We start from the raw sequence: 15,398 nt of genomic DNA, 5'->3' as shown, positions 1-15,398 counted from the left end.
CAAATCTGTAGGAATGGAAATGAAGGTAATGAAGGGAATGAGAGGAGAAAGAACAGAATGGTTTATGGAAGACCTGAAAAGCATGGCCAAGGAATCTGGGCTGTATCTGAGTCAACGTGTGCCACTAAAGGTTTGCATACCATCGCTGGTGCTGGAATTCCTCTGGATAAATAGAAGGCACTGTGAGAAAAGAACCAGGGACAGGAAATATAATTAAGAGTTGCAGACTTCTGCCTCTGGCCTAGATGGACAGTCCTTGTGCCTGAAAACAGCTCATGGCCTGAAAGAGTTTCCAGGCCACAGCACAGGGAGCTGGACACCAGGCAGGACCCAGTATACTCCCTGAGCTGAGACTGCAAGGGCCATTAGAATTCACCGGAAAGAGTAGCAAAGAGGAATGAGCTGCAGAGAGAGAGTAATAAGAAGAGGCAAAAGGGAAGAACAGGTGAGGGGAAAAAAACCCTCAGTGAGATTAGAGACCTAAACCAAATTTTATCAACGATTACATTATATGTTAATTATCTAAACACTCCAATTAAAAGGTAGAGCTTGTCTGAGTGGATTCAAAAAAAATTAAGATCCAACTACCTGCTGTGTACAATAAATGCACTTTAAATAGAAAGATACATATACGTGAAAAGAGAGAATGTAAAAATATATATTATTTAACAGGAGTCAAAGAGATCTGCAGAGGTCCCTCTTGAATATCCAGTGATGATCAATGCACATGAGTGAAGAAACTACCAGACAAAGAGCCCTCCAAAAAGATGAAAGGCTTGGAATAGTGCCTGTCCTTACCAGCCAGACCGAAAATACTCACAATTCACTGTCTTGGGTAGAGGACTAGGAGAGGCCTCACTTTAGAAGTAGAAAATAATCATACAGATGCTAGAATTAGCAGACAAGGACTCAAAAAAGTTATTTATCTCTGTATTTGGTATGTTCCACAAGACAAGCAGAGACCTGGAAGATCTAAGAAAGATCTGAAACGGACTTCTAGAGATTAAAAACTACAATGTCTGAGATGAAGAAAACACTGGATGGGATTAACGGCAGATTAAACACTGAAGAAAAGATGAGTGAACTGTGTTTCAAAATGGAATAGAGAAACAGAGACTTTAAAAAAGGAAGAAAAAAAACACATTAGTGAGCTGTAAGGCAACTTCAAACGGCCAAATATACAAGTAATCTGAGTCTACAAGGATAGTAGAGAGAAAGGGGACATTAAAAATATCTGACAAAAGAAAGGGATGAAAGTTTTCCAAATGTGATGAAAACTGTAAGCTCACATGTCCAAAAATCTCAATGAACTCCAAGTACAAGAAATATGAAGAAAACCAAACCAAGGCACATCATAATCAAATTACTCAAACCCAGTCACATAAAGAGAAAATGTTAAAAGCAGACTGAGGAAAAAAAACAGAAGGAGAAGGATAACATCTGAAACAATACAAGTGAGAAGACAGTGAAGCAATGTCTTTAACATACTGAAAGAAAAGGAAAATCCTGTCCACCTAGAAATCTACAGCCAGTAAAAATATACTTCAGTCTGGGCGTGGTGACTCACGCCTGTAATCCCGGCACTTTGGCAGGCCGAGGCGGGCAGATCACCTGAGGTTGGGAGTTCGATACCACCCTGACTAACATGGAGAAACCCTGTCTCTACTAAAAATACAAAATTAGCCGGGTGTGGTGGCACATGCCTGTAATCCCAGCTACTTGGGAGGCTGAGGCAGGAGAATCACTTGAACCCAGGAGGCGGAGGTTGCGGTGAGCTGAGATTGCGCCACTGCACTCCAACCTGGGCAACAAGAGCGAAACTCAGTCTCAAAAAATATATATATCTAGATCTAGATACATACTTCAAAAAAGGGGCAAAACACAAAAGGTGAAAGGATTTACCACCAGATGATTGGCTGCCCAAGAAATATTAAAAGAAGTCCTTCAGGCAGAAGGAAAATGACACCAGAAGGAAATATGGATCTATACAAAGGAACGGAGCACGGAAGTATTAACTACGAGCATAAACAGGCGAGATAGTTTTCTTATGATAGAAACATCTGTAAAAGAAAATCGGCCAATTAAACAAAATTGTAACAAGGTATTGTGGATGTATTTTAACATGTAAAAGCAAAATGTAAAACAGCAACAGCATAAAGTCTGCGAAGGGAGAAATGGAAGTAGACTCTCATGCTATACATGAAGTTGCATACTATCACTTGAATGATAAAGACGTGTAACAAATACTCTAAAACAACAAAAAAGAGCTATAACTAATAAGCCAACAAAGAAGGTAAAATGAAAAAGTAATTTGAAGTAATAAGAAGAGGCAAAAGGGAAGAACAGGTGGTGGGGGGACCTTAGTGAGATTAGAGACCTAAACCAAACTTTATCAACAATTACATTATATGTTAATTATCTAAACACTCCAATTAAAAGGTAGAACTTGTCTGAGTGGATTCAAAAAAATTATGATCCAACTACCTGCTGTGTACAATAAATGCACTTTAAATAGACAGATACATACACGTGAAGAGAGAGAATGTAAAAATATATATTATTTAACAGGAGTCAAAGAAAGCTGAAGTGGCTTTACTACTATCATAATAATTTCAAATCAAAGGATAATCCCAGAAATAAAGGTCATTTCAAAACCACCAAGGAGTCAATTCACAAAGAGAACACAAAAATTCTAAATATCTATTCATCAAAAAAACAGAACTTCAAAATACATAAGGCAAAAATAGAACTCAAAGGAGAAATACACAAATACACAAGAGATTTCAATAGCCTTTCTCAATAACTGATAGAACAAGTATTAATATCCAGAAAATCAGTAAAGATACTGAAGATTTGCAGAACACAACTCAATCAAACTCACTTTTGTAGAACACTCAGTCCAAGAACAATAGGATACCTGTTCTTTTGAGATGCACATGGACTGTTTACCAAGATAAGTCATATTATGGGGCATCAAACAAGTCTCAATGAATTTAAGAGTTCTTAAGCCATACAAGGTATATTCCTTGACCAAAAGGACATTTAATTAGAGATCAGTAACAGAAAAAACTCCCATACCCCTCTCAAATACAGGTTGAGATCCTTTATCCAAAATGCTTGGGCCCGTAAATGTATTGGATTTTTGCTTTCAGATTTTTGAATATTTGCATTATACTTACTGGTTGAGCATCCCTTTCCTGATCCAAAATGCTCCAATGAACATTTCCTTTGAACATCATGTCAGTACTGAAAAAAATTTCAGGTTTTAGAGCATTTCAAAGTTTGGATTTTTGGATTAGGGATGCTCAATCTGTATTTAGAAACTAAATGACATATTCTGAATAACCCACAGGTCAAAGAAGAAATCAAAAGAGAAATTAGAAAGTATTTTCAACTGAATGAAAACGAAACTACAGCATATCAGAATTTGTGGATGTAGGTAAAATGGTACTTAGGAGGAATTATATACCATTATATACTTTCATTTGGAGAAAAAAAGATTTCAAATCAGTAACCTCAGCTTTCATCTTAAAAGTTAGAAAAATAAAAGCAAGTTAGACCCCAAATAAGCAAAAGAATGGAAGCAATAAAAATTAAAGTGAAAGCCAAAGAAATAGAAAAAAAAAATAAAAGCAACAAAACCAAAGGCTAGTTCTTTAGTAGACAAATAAACCTGGGAACTTTAAGACAAAGGGAAAAAAGAATGCAGGCACAAATTAACAGTACCAGGAGTATCAGGAGACATGACAAGTAGAACTGTCTTTATGTGTAGATTCTGAAGACATTAAAAGGATATTAAGGGATTATACACAGTTTTATGACAATAAACTTGACCACTTAGGGTAAATGGACATATTATCTGAAAGGAAAAATGCACTCCAGGAAAAATAGAGAACCTAAATATTCCTATAGGTACTAAAGAAATTCAATTTGTAGTTAAAAACCTTCTTACATAGTCAACTTGAAGTCTGGGTGACTTATGTGATGAATTCTACCAAACAACTAAAGAAATAATACAACTTTATACACAATTTTCCAGGAAACTGAAGAGGAGAGAACACTTCGCAATTCATTCTATGAGATCAGGATTGCCATTATACCAAAACCAGCCAAAGAAGTTATAAACAAACTACAGAAAAATATTCTTCCCGAACACAGATGTAAAAATTCTAAACAAAATTTGAGCAAATGGAATCCAATAAAATCATTATGACCAGCCAGGCGTGGTGGCTCATGCTTGTAATCCCAGTACTTTGGGAGGCTGAGGCGGGCGCATCACCTGAGGTCAGGAGTTCGAGACCAGCTTGACCAACATGGAGAAACCCCCTCTCTACTAAAAATACAAAATTAGCCAAGCATGTTGGCGCATGGCTGTAATCCCAGCTACTCTAGAGGCTGAGGCAGGAGAATCACTTGAATCCAGGAGGCGGAGGTTGCGGGGAGCTGAGATCGTGCCATTGAACTCTAGCCTGGGTGACAAGAGTGAAACTCCATCTTGGGGGCAGTGGGTGCAGCGGGGGGATCATCATGACCAAGTAAGACTTATCCCAGCAATTCAAGGTTGGCTCAATATCCAAATCAGTCAATATAGCTGGGTGTGGTGACATGCACCTGTAATTCCAGCACTTTGGGAGGCTAAGACAAGAGGATCACTTGAGCCCAGGAGTTCGAAGCTGCAGTGAGCTGTGACTGTGTCAGTTCACTGTAGCATGGGCAACAGAGCAAGATCCTGTCTTAAAAAAAAACACAAAAACAATGTGATTTGTCATATTTACAAACAGACAAAAAACCCGATATGATCATCTCAATAGACTCAGAGAAAACATTAAAAAAAATCTAATATCCATTCCTGATGATAATTCTCAGCAAAACAGGAAGACAAGACAATGTCCTTGATAAAGGGCATTTGTGAAAAACCTATACATTACATCATACTTTTCAGTGTAAAAAAAAAGTCCTCCTCTAATATCAAGAACATGATAATAATGTCTGCTCTCACTATTTCTATTCACCTCCATAGTGGACGTTTTGGCCAGTGCAAGCAGGCAAGAAAAGACAACACTTAGATTGGAAAAGAGCAGAACTGTCTTTATGTGCAAATGACACGACCATCTACGTAGAAAATCCAACAGACTCTTTAAAAAAGCTACTAGAATGAGTTTAGCAAGGTTGTAGGATACATAATCAATACACAAAAATCAATTATATTTCTATATGCTAGAAACAAATGATTGGAAATAGCAAATAGAATAAAATTAGTTAGAAGACCACGGAAAATATAAAACACCTAGGGATAAATCTGACTAGGGATATGCAAGGTCCTGTTCATGGCAAACCACAAAACATTTGTGAGAGAAATCAAATAAGACCTAAAGAAGTGGAGAAATATACCACTTCATGGTTTTGAAGACTCAATATTGCTAAGATGACAAATTTCTCCAAATTGATGAACAGATCCAATGCATTTCCTATAGAAACTGTAGTAGGCTTTTATTGTAAAAACTGCCCAAATGATCCTAAAATTTACGAGGAGATACAAAGAATCTAGAATAGCCAAAACAACTTTGAAAATGAGGAACAAAGTTGGAAGACTAACAGTATCTGACTTCAAGACTCGTGATAAAGTTGCAGTAACTAATGCAATGTAATACTGATGCAAAGATAGACAAATAAGATCACTGGAGCAGGTCAGACTGTCTTTAAATAAACTGACACATATACAGACAACTGATTTTTGACACATATACAAAAGCAATCAGTGGAGAAAGGACAAATAGTGCTGGAACAATTGAATATCCACATGCAAAAAGATGAACTTCAATAAATAATTCATGCTGAATATAAAAATTAACTCAAAATAGATCAAAGACTAAAATGTAAAGCCTAAACCTGTAACACTTCTAGAAGAAAATATAGAAAAAACCTTTATGACCTTGGGTTAGGTTTTCTTTGATATAAAACCCAAAGCACAATCAGTAAAAGAAGGAATTTACAAATAAGGCTTCATCAAAATTAGAAACTGCTTTTTAAAAAATATTAAGAGATAACAAGAAACAAACTAGCAGTAAATATTTGCAAAACGTGTATCTAGTGAAATACTTTGATCAAAGAGCATATCCAGAACTCTCAGAACTCAACAATAAGGCAGTAACCCAAGTAAAAAATGAGCAAAAGATCTGAATTGAAGATAGATATACACGAATCAAACATATCAAAAGATGCTCAGCATCGTTAGCCATCAGGCAAATTAAAATTAAGACCATAATGACATACCACTACACACAGATTAGAAGGGGTAAAATTAGGAATAGTGATTACACCAAGTGTTGGAGGGAATGTGGAAGGAATGCAACTCTCAGGTATTGCTGGTAGGAATGTAAAATGGTACAATCCCTTTAGCAAACAGGCAGTTTCTTAAGAAGTTCAATATAAACCTACTATATGATACAGCCATTCCACTCTTAAGGTGTCTAGCTGAGCGACAAAAGCACTCGTCTTTACAAATACTTGTACATGGATGTTCCCAGCAGCTTTTTGTTTAAAATATTCAGAAAATGACAACAACCCAAAGCCTCATCAAGAGGAGAGGTGATGAGCTGTGGTACCTCCATTCTATGAAACGTTACTCAGCAATCAAAAGGAATCAATGAGTGACAGGGATGAATCAGGCTGAGCAAAGGAAGCCAGATCCAAGAAAGCACATGCTGTATGGCTGCAGTTATGTAACATTCTAGGAAATGGAAACCACATACAACAGAAAGTAGGTCAGTAATTGAGGCATGGGGCAGCCAGGACAGAAGGGACTGCCAAGGTGCATGAGGAAGCTTTCAGGGGTGAGAGATGTGTTTGTTATTTTGATTGTTGTGATGGTTTCATAGGTGTATACATATGTTAAGATGTATCAAATTTTATACTTTAAGTACGTGAAGTTTGCCGCATATCAATTATGTCTCCATTGAGCTGTTAAAAAGACCCTTTGATATTCTAGGTGGCACCAAGGGTGACAACAGTAGAAATGCACAAATGGCGGTAGGAATATTAAAAAAATCAAGTTCACAGGATTTGGATGTGAAGGAAAGGAAAAGCAGCAGTCAGGAATAATGCCGAGATTCTGAGATTGGGCGACAAGAAGGAAGACTGTTCCATTAACACAACAGGGCCAACCAAAGAGCAGATAATGTGTTTGGTTTTGGACAAGCTGTATGCTGGCAGAATGTCTAATTAAAAGGGGTAGCTTAAAACATAGGGTGGTAGGGAGAGGTGAGAGACACTAGCCTTTGGAACTTCCACTCTCATTTTCTCTTCATACCTCTTTGTTATCCTTGACTCAAATTCTTCTCTGATCCCCAAAAATAAATTTTCCTCCATGTTATAATCCAAGTCCTCAAAGGAAGAAAATCCAAGTCTGGAAGAGTTCCATTCACCTACACATGACCTTCAGGGAAGCTCTAGGATCACAACTAGGGGCAAAGTATATCATTGTCTTAGAGTTCCAAACATGCACTTGGCTAAGTGGAGTTTTCATAGCCTCATAAAAGGGTTGTATGTCTTGGCACTAAGTGAATAAAGTGATGGATGAAAACTCAAAGGAAAAGGGCAGTGTGCACTACAGGATCTAGGAAAGTAGAGAGGGATAGGACCTATGAAGTCATTTCTGTTTGCTGCCCCGCTCCCCGTTTACATCAGTCCTTGCCAGAATGGAATTGTTCCTGAGAACTGCAGTGTGGTTCTTCATACTGGAGCCAAACGAAACATCTGTAAGTCTGGCGGGGTTTCAGGTGAGCACGCTGCTCAGAGGGCTCGGAGCCCTTGCTGGCAAGAGACTCCAATGACAGAGTGAACTGTTTTTCTCCTTCCTTATTTTATTTTAAATGTCAAAGCTTTTCACACTACAGTGACACCCTAAAATGATTCTCTTACTTCCATTGCTTCAGCTGAAACAATATTTTTTCATGCTCCATGGAGTGCCCACCAGCTGATTCAAAACCAGGAATGCAACGGGGTGTTCCATGTCAACGTGCCATGAAAAGGAAAAGAAGAACAAGGCAGGATACAGGCTGGTGGGAAAATAATGTCCCTTTCTCTTGAATGCTTTGCATTCTCTCCATCAGCAAATGTTCTTCACTGTTTTAAGGCACTGTACTAAGTTCGATGAGGTCCTATAATGTATACCAATGGACTAAAACAGCCCCAAGGCAAGACACTTAGAGTTAGAGATGACAAATGCGTATGCAACTGCAGAATGGCACAAAGTACTGTGCACAGTGAGAGGTGCACACAGCGTCACAGGAATTTCAGCAGAGCGAGACATGACTCTGCTGGGGTGTCCAGGAGGAAGAGCCATTATGGATGCAATGGCATACGCACTGGATGCTGAAAGGCCACAACAGAAACCATCAGAACTGGGAAGAAGAAATGACACCTCTAGGTAGAGGAAATGGCAAGACTCAGGCATGGGAGCAAGAAATCCAAGGAATGTTGAAAGAATAATTCAGTGTACTTGAACAAACATTAAGCACCTATTGGTTACCACACACTGTGCTAACTGGTATGAATACAGAGACATCAATGACAACTGACAGTCGAGAGGAGTATTCATTCCGAAATGAGAGAGGTAACGTCAGTTTGACAAGCACAGCAGGCAGAGAGATGTGCCCAGCTCCACGCTACAAAAACCCTGGAACCGAACAAGGACAATGTCATGGTTAAAAGTGGGGATGCTACCAACAAAATATTTAGGTTTAAATTCCATGTCTGGGCCAGGAATGTTGGCTTACCCCTGTAATCCCAGCACTTTGGGAGGCCAAGGTGGGCTGATCACTTGAGGTCAGGAGTTTGAGACCAGCCTGGCCAACATGGCAAAACCCCACCTATACTAAAAACACAAAAATTAGCAGGGCATACTGGCAGCCACCTGTAGTCCCAGTTATTAGGGAGGCTGAGGCAGGAGAATCGCTTGAACCCGGGAGGCAGAACTTGTAGTGAGCCGAGATTGCGTCATTGCACTCCAGCCTGGGCAACAAAGCAAGACTTGGTCTTTAAATAAATAAATAAATAAACTCATTCATTCATTCATTCCATGCTGCCACATACTTAGATGTGTTACTTTGCTAAGTTTCAGTTTTCTTCTCTGTAAAATGGGCACCATAAGTAGTGTAATCTCACAGGATTATTGTGAGAATACATTTTAACAAGATAATGTATAGTCAGCCCTTAGTACAGGACCTAGCGCATGGCGAGTACTCCAGAGAAATACTAGTTATTATTCTTATTGGCAATACTACCGAGAACTGATCTTCCTGTCACCGAAAGGCTCATCTGCTCGGATGGCAGGCTATACCCAGAGCCGTCACTGGGAGATAGCGTCAGCCTGGAAGGGCCCCCTTCATGTTTCCGGACTTGGGTTTCCTCATCAGGAGGAGACTGAGTACGGTGTCGGTTTTACCGAGTCCAGACACTGTTGTCACTGCTCTGCCTCCACGACCTCACTGAATCTGCTCAACGGCCCTGTTCATCCTGCAGATGAGGAAGCAGAGGCGTGGGGAAGTCAATCCTTAGTCTAGGTCACAGAAGCGGTGGTGGAGGAGGGATCCGGAGAGGCACGCAGTCTCCAAGGCCCTGTTCTCAACCACCACCCTATGCTGCCTTTTAGGTTCACCACCTTCCACTCTTGTTGCCGCTTTCTGGGAAAGTGGCATTTGATCTGGTAGCCAAAGGGTAGAAAAAAGCTAAGCAAGACATGGAGATTCACCGAAACCAGGAAATGCACAGAACCAGACCTCATGGCTCAGACGGGTATGGAGTTTTACAATTTAGAAACTCTTTCACTCTCTTTATTATGTTTTCCTCTTTGGCCCCCAGTGACTGAGGAGCACCAACAGGCTAACAGAACCTCACATTAGAAACACCTCAGCCTTATATATTTGGGGCTGCTGACAGAGAAGACTAGGGGGTTAGGAGTCCGAGTGAACATTTTTTGGTTTAGGACTATTTTGAGAACTAGGGCTGAGTGTGACTGTTACCTGACACCACGTAAGCTTTGCTAATTTAAGACCTGATTTTCAGCATGCACCTGGCAACACTCTATACGAGCTGGACAACTGACCCTCCTTCCCCCTGTTTGTACAATGCAGTTGTTCTTAACCTTTATAGGACCACAGAGCCTTCGGGGGGAAAGAAAAGAAGACTGTCACAGGCTCTCTCCCCAACACAGGCACACGCACACACATACCCTCATGTTCCTCACTCCACTCCATCATGCCCCAGTAGTCATCTTTGTATTCCTGGGACGCTGCACACTGCCTGGCACGTAGGGCTCTCAACACATGTCCTAAGAATGAATACAAGCATGTCTCCTAAGAATGAATACAAGCATGTCTCTGCTCCACAGAATAGTAACTGTAAAAATGGGTAAGTTAGTGGTGGATCAGAGAGAGGTAGCATTTACTTCATTCGTTCAATCTGCAGCTACTTTTCAATGGCTATTCCATGTCAGGCACCGAGCTAGGCACGCAAATTTCAGAGACACACAAGATACAGTCCTTCAGCAAGCGATGTAAACTCAAAGGACTTCTGATCTTTATTTGCATAAAGATACTTAAGAAAATAAGTGTCATAAATTCTAAAAGATTTTCAAAGTGTGCGTGGAGCTTTGATTTTTTTTTTAACAGTACAGTATTACGTGCCTATTTTTATTTGAATGAATGCCAGGAAAGAGAATGGGAGACTAAGTTGTCTTCTGAACTCCATTTACAATATTAGGGCTTAGATTTAAGGTCATATGGAACACACATGGCTTAGGTAAAAGAAGCGAAAGCATTAAAAATTACTCCGAAGGATGTGTTGGATTTCAAGACTTGATCAGCAATTTTCCCTGGGATTATCAGCTTTGCTTAAAATATCACTTAATCTTTGTCTCAGGCTCCTTTTCTGTGAAATGGGGGCAATGTTCCTGGGGGTGTGGAGGAAGTGGCCAGAGGGCAAGAGAGGATGCAGTGTGGTTTAACGGTTTCCTGACTTTGAAGTGTTCTAAAAATACAGCATTTTCATCGCAAACATGTGATGGAGTATGTGTCAGCACAGCATTCTGTGTTGCTAGGGCAGCCCGACCAATGGGTTTTCATAGACTCACTCAGCTCTGCGGCTAATGCAGGGGGAGAAAGCCACAGAGCGATAGGCCCCACTCTTATCTCCTGAGCATTCTAGCCGTCTGGAAGACACGTGGCAGGCCCTCCAAAGACTGATTAGTCTAGGTTAAACAATCAAACTCTGCCATTCGACGAAGACTCTTCTTTTCGCCTCTTAAGCTGTCACACATTTATTTGCCTTGGAGTTTAATCTGTGGCATAAAAGCCTGACATGTCCCACTTAAAAAACTATACTCCTAAGTACAGATTAGAGCACAATTAGGTAGAGAGGAAAGCCTAAAATATACGATTACAAAAGTGTGTCTTTAATTTATTCATTACCTTTCCCCAAGTCTTTTTCTTCCTTCACAGAGATTAGAGCAAAGCCTTGGCTCTCGGAAGCACTTCCTTTGCAGGGAGTGGGCCTGGTGGAAGGGCCCCGTGTTTGCCACCTCTAGAGCTGAATACACCCTGTGCTGGACTTGCAGAACAGCTAAGAGCCAGCGCCACCTGGCAGCTGTATGGTGGCCTGTGTAAAACGGACTGGTGGTCACCGTCCAGTTCCCATTAGACAGATGTCCACTTCACAAAGGGAGCATCACACTCAGCAGCCCGGTTGGCAAAGGGGAGCGAGGACTGGGCACAGAACGCGCATTTCCTCTTTGCGCCGAACCAGGTTGCCTACTCCATAACGCTGACGCAGGCCAGGGCATGTGGCAGGTAGCATGGCTGCAGCTGTGGCCGCAGCGTTTCATGTGTAGGGATCTGACCTCTTTGCCAACACCTGAAACCCTCTTTTCAGATGCCGTCTCCTTTATCCTACCAGGCAGTCACGCTGTTCCAATCTAGGCTGCGGCTTACTGAGCCTCACAGGGGCTGTCTTCTAAGGCCACCACCAGGACATACTGGCTTCACCCAGAGAGTGATGGGCACTGCAACTGCCTACAACACTCTCCGCAGCCTTCACCAGGGGGTTAGGGAGAATGCTTTGGGAATGGGAGGCAGAGAAAGGCCCTCCTCACCCGCTCCTGAGTTCATGGCATCTTCACCCCAAATCAACAAGCAATTGTTGAATCCTGAACAGAAAGGACAAAATGGTCCCTTATTACAAAACCTAACTTTCTACTGGACAAGCCTTGACTATCTTATAGAGGATTTAAAAACTAAGGCCCCTATTTCCTTCTTTGCTGTTGAGTTACTTCATGCTGTCTGGAACGTGAAACCAGGCTGGTCTGTTTTCTCCCTGCCTCATGGAAATGCAAAGGAAAAGTCCATTTCCAGCACTGCAGGGAAGTGTACAAATTAAGCAACATTTCTTCACTGATTTTTCTTAATTCATGCCAACATTTTGGTTCATATCCTTTTAATAACCTAATTTTCTCTTTTTTTTTAATTCACACATGCAAACATAAGCCAACAAAATACAAACCCCCAAGGTAAGCTAACCTGACTTGAAGGAGTATATTTAAGAAGCAACACAGAAAGTAAAAAAATAAGGAGGCTTTTATTTCTTTCATCATGCTGCATTAACTACATGAGAAGAAACTTAGTCAGAATTGCTATTAATTTTAATACCTCCCTACTAAACATTCTGTGTAGGGGATGCCTTAGTAATGTGAATTTTTTAGAAAGGGGTGTTTTTTAGAGAGGGGGATTTATGAAACCTAGTATTAACATGTTTACTTCCTTTTCTAAGTTGCGAGTCTTCTAATAACCACCTTAACAATACTTCGTCCAAATGAGCCACCCTATATAGGCTTCTGCAACCAGTGGTGATTCCGGGAAGGGTGCAGGGGTGAGAAGGAACCAGCGTCTCACTGAAATAACCTTCCTGCCAATGGTTAGCACAGGATGCTTAGACATTCTGCATTAAAGTGAGCAAGCTTCCTCCTCCACTGGCCACAGAACACCACTCTAACGCTAACCCACCATCTTTAAAACTGAGTGTAGCTTGCAGTACAAGAGGCTATGTAAAAGGGGATGAAGGAACTGGGATAAACATTGAAAAAATTACCCAAAAGTAACGCCTTGTTGATGGTAGTTTACTCACACTGTCAACTTTGAACAAAGCACACAGAAAGGTCTCTCTGTGGCAGAGAGAACATCTGAAAGCATCTGCATCTGTACTGTTTTCTAGTCCATCTAGTCCACACTACCTAGCAGCCTTTATTCAGTTTCCACCATATGCCAGGCGCCGTCCTAGGCAACTTACATTCAACATTTTATAAGCAATGCCACACCCATTCGAAAACAAATGGCAAAGAAACAAATTAACTTTGGGCTATTGCAAAGTTTAAAATACACGTCAGAGTTCCACACACATACATACATGTCTCCTGTGATGGTTAACACTATCAGTCACTCTTTGGTGCCAAGGGGATGTCGATCCATCAGGTAGAGGCTGGCAGCTCTTCCTCAGGACCCTACATCAAACACCATTACAAGGAAAAGGGTACGAGGACCCGCTTGATGCAATGCTGATGGCTTCGTTATGCTAATAAGAGGACTGTACATTTTCTGTCCTTGGATTTAATGGAGAACCCTCAGAAAGGCTCATCAGTGAAACTTTAGCCTCTTCTTGTCCTAAACTCCCTATAGGGAGGGGAACCAAATGAAGACAAAGGGGAAAAAGGGGAAAGAGGAGATACGGGCATGTCACCGAAAGGAAAAACGTCAGACGTGTACCATCACATGGCCTTGGTTCCTCTAATGTTCTCTCACTTCATCTTTATTATATGAATAGCACAGGATGATCACGCTCTCTAGCGCATTCTCTGCTAAACAGAAAACACACGTGCACAAGAACACACACGCGTGCATGTGTGCAACGGACATGGCTAACCTGAAGCTGGTTTTACATTTCAAGGTAATTGTGGCTCTCCTCTCTTTACTACAGACAATTCTTTCTCTCCTTCTGGGGCAAAGAACACGGCTTGCTCATCTTTATGTTCTCAGCACTGAGAATGATGCCTTGCACACAGTAGGCACCCAGAAGTATCTACTGCCACACGACTGGTGCTTTGGTAAACACTGTGTCAGCTGCCGGCACCGCATTTTTCATCGTTTCTGTTCTATATTCAGTTCAACATTAAAAGGGACCCAGGGCTTTGAAGGGTACCCTAACCTCAACTCATTGTTACAAAAGGGCTCTGCATTAAGCCTATGTGAGAGCTGACCGGAGGCCCCCTCCTGGGGACTGCTGGGTGAGCTGCCCCACCATCTCCTTAACTTTTGTAACATGCTCTAAGTTCACCACCTCGTCTCTGTAAAAGTTTGGCTCAAACTCTACATGTTGCCTGCTGTTCCAACATTTTAAACATCAGCAGCAGTATCCCAGGGTTTAGCATTAATTGAAAGAGCTTATCTATATATAGCTTCACTCTGCACTTTAGCGTCTTCAAAACTTCAATCATATTCTCTCTTTTTTTTGAGAACACAATCCCTCCTTTTAATGTCTTGCTACAGCCTTTCCCCCTTTTCAGTCTCATGACTCAATGCTCTGAGGTCTTTTAAGTTAACCTCCTAGACCTTTCCATGTGGGCTCACCTTCCCGGACCTTTGCGATTCATGCTGCTCTCCTTTGGAACTCCTCCATCTCCTTGATATCCTTCAGAAACGTTTCCCAATATCAGGTACAGTGGCCTAGTTAGGAGCTAAAAAGCTTTCTGTGAAAAGTGGTGGATTACCTGTTCCGTAACACTTGGTGTCTGGTGCATCACTGGGAACATTTAGCATTTGGGGCGGGGGGGCAGACTTTAAACATGTTAATACTAGCTTTCATAAATATCCCTCTCTAAAAAACACCCCTTTCTAAAAAATTCAGATTACTAAGGCATCCCCTACACAGAATGTTTAGTAGGGAGGTATTAAAATTGATAGCAATTCTGAGTAAGGCCTTGTTTCCTCTGCTCCTCCCCCTCCCTGATGTTTGCGTTATTTCTTTACTTGACTAGGATGCAGTTCCCATTAAACTATAGTAGTTTGGGAAGGATTTTTTCACCAAAAGCTAAAAAGGCAACCAAATAGCAGCAATTCATGAACTTAGTAAATGCAGGCAAAGCTGGAAGACTACTATAAAGAGACAGGTTTTGACCCACATGCGGGTAAAGCTGCAGAATTTGTCCTACATAAGCAATAAAGCCCAACATATTTTATAATGATCAGATGGTGGGTCAGTTAAATAGTGTGGTGAGTAAATATTCTCTCAGCCTTTTAATCCTTCTCCCTAATTCCTATTTATGATCTTCCAGTAGAAATAGTGAAATTATATTC

At 41.0% G+C, this 15,398-nt stretch overlaps 1 protein-coding gene across 50 annotated transcripts in view; it reads right to left on the bottom strand.

The window, feature by feature from the left end:
• CELF2 (CUGBP Elav-like family member 2) overlaps positions 1–15,398 on the bottom strand; it is an 866,707-nt gene that overhangs the window by 146,299 nt on the left and 705,010 nt on the right. The window lies entirely within an intron of this gene.

Source organism: Pan troglodytes, chromosome 8, assembly GCF_028858775.2.
Source record: "Pan troglodytes isolate AG18354 chromosome 8, NHGRI_mPanTro3-v2.0_pri, whole genome shotgun sequence".
Lineage (NCBI taxonomy): Eukaryota > Metazoa > Chordata > Mammalia > Primates > Hominidae > Pan > Pan troglodytes.
This window is presented reverse-complemented; position numbering and strand designations above follow the sequence as displayed.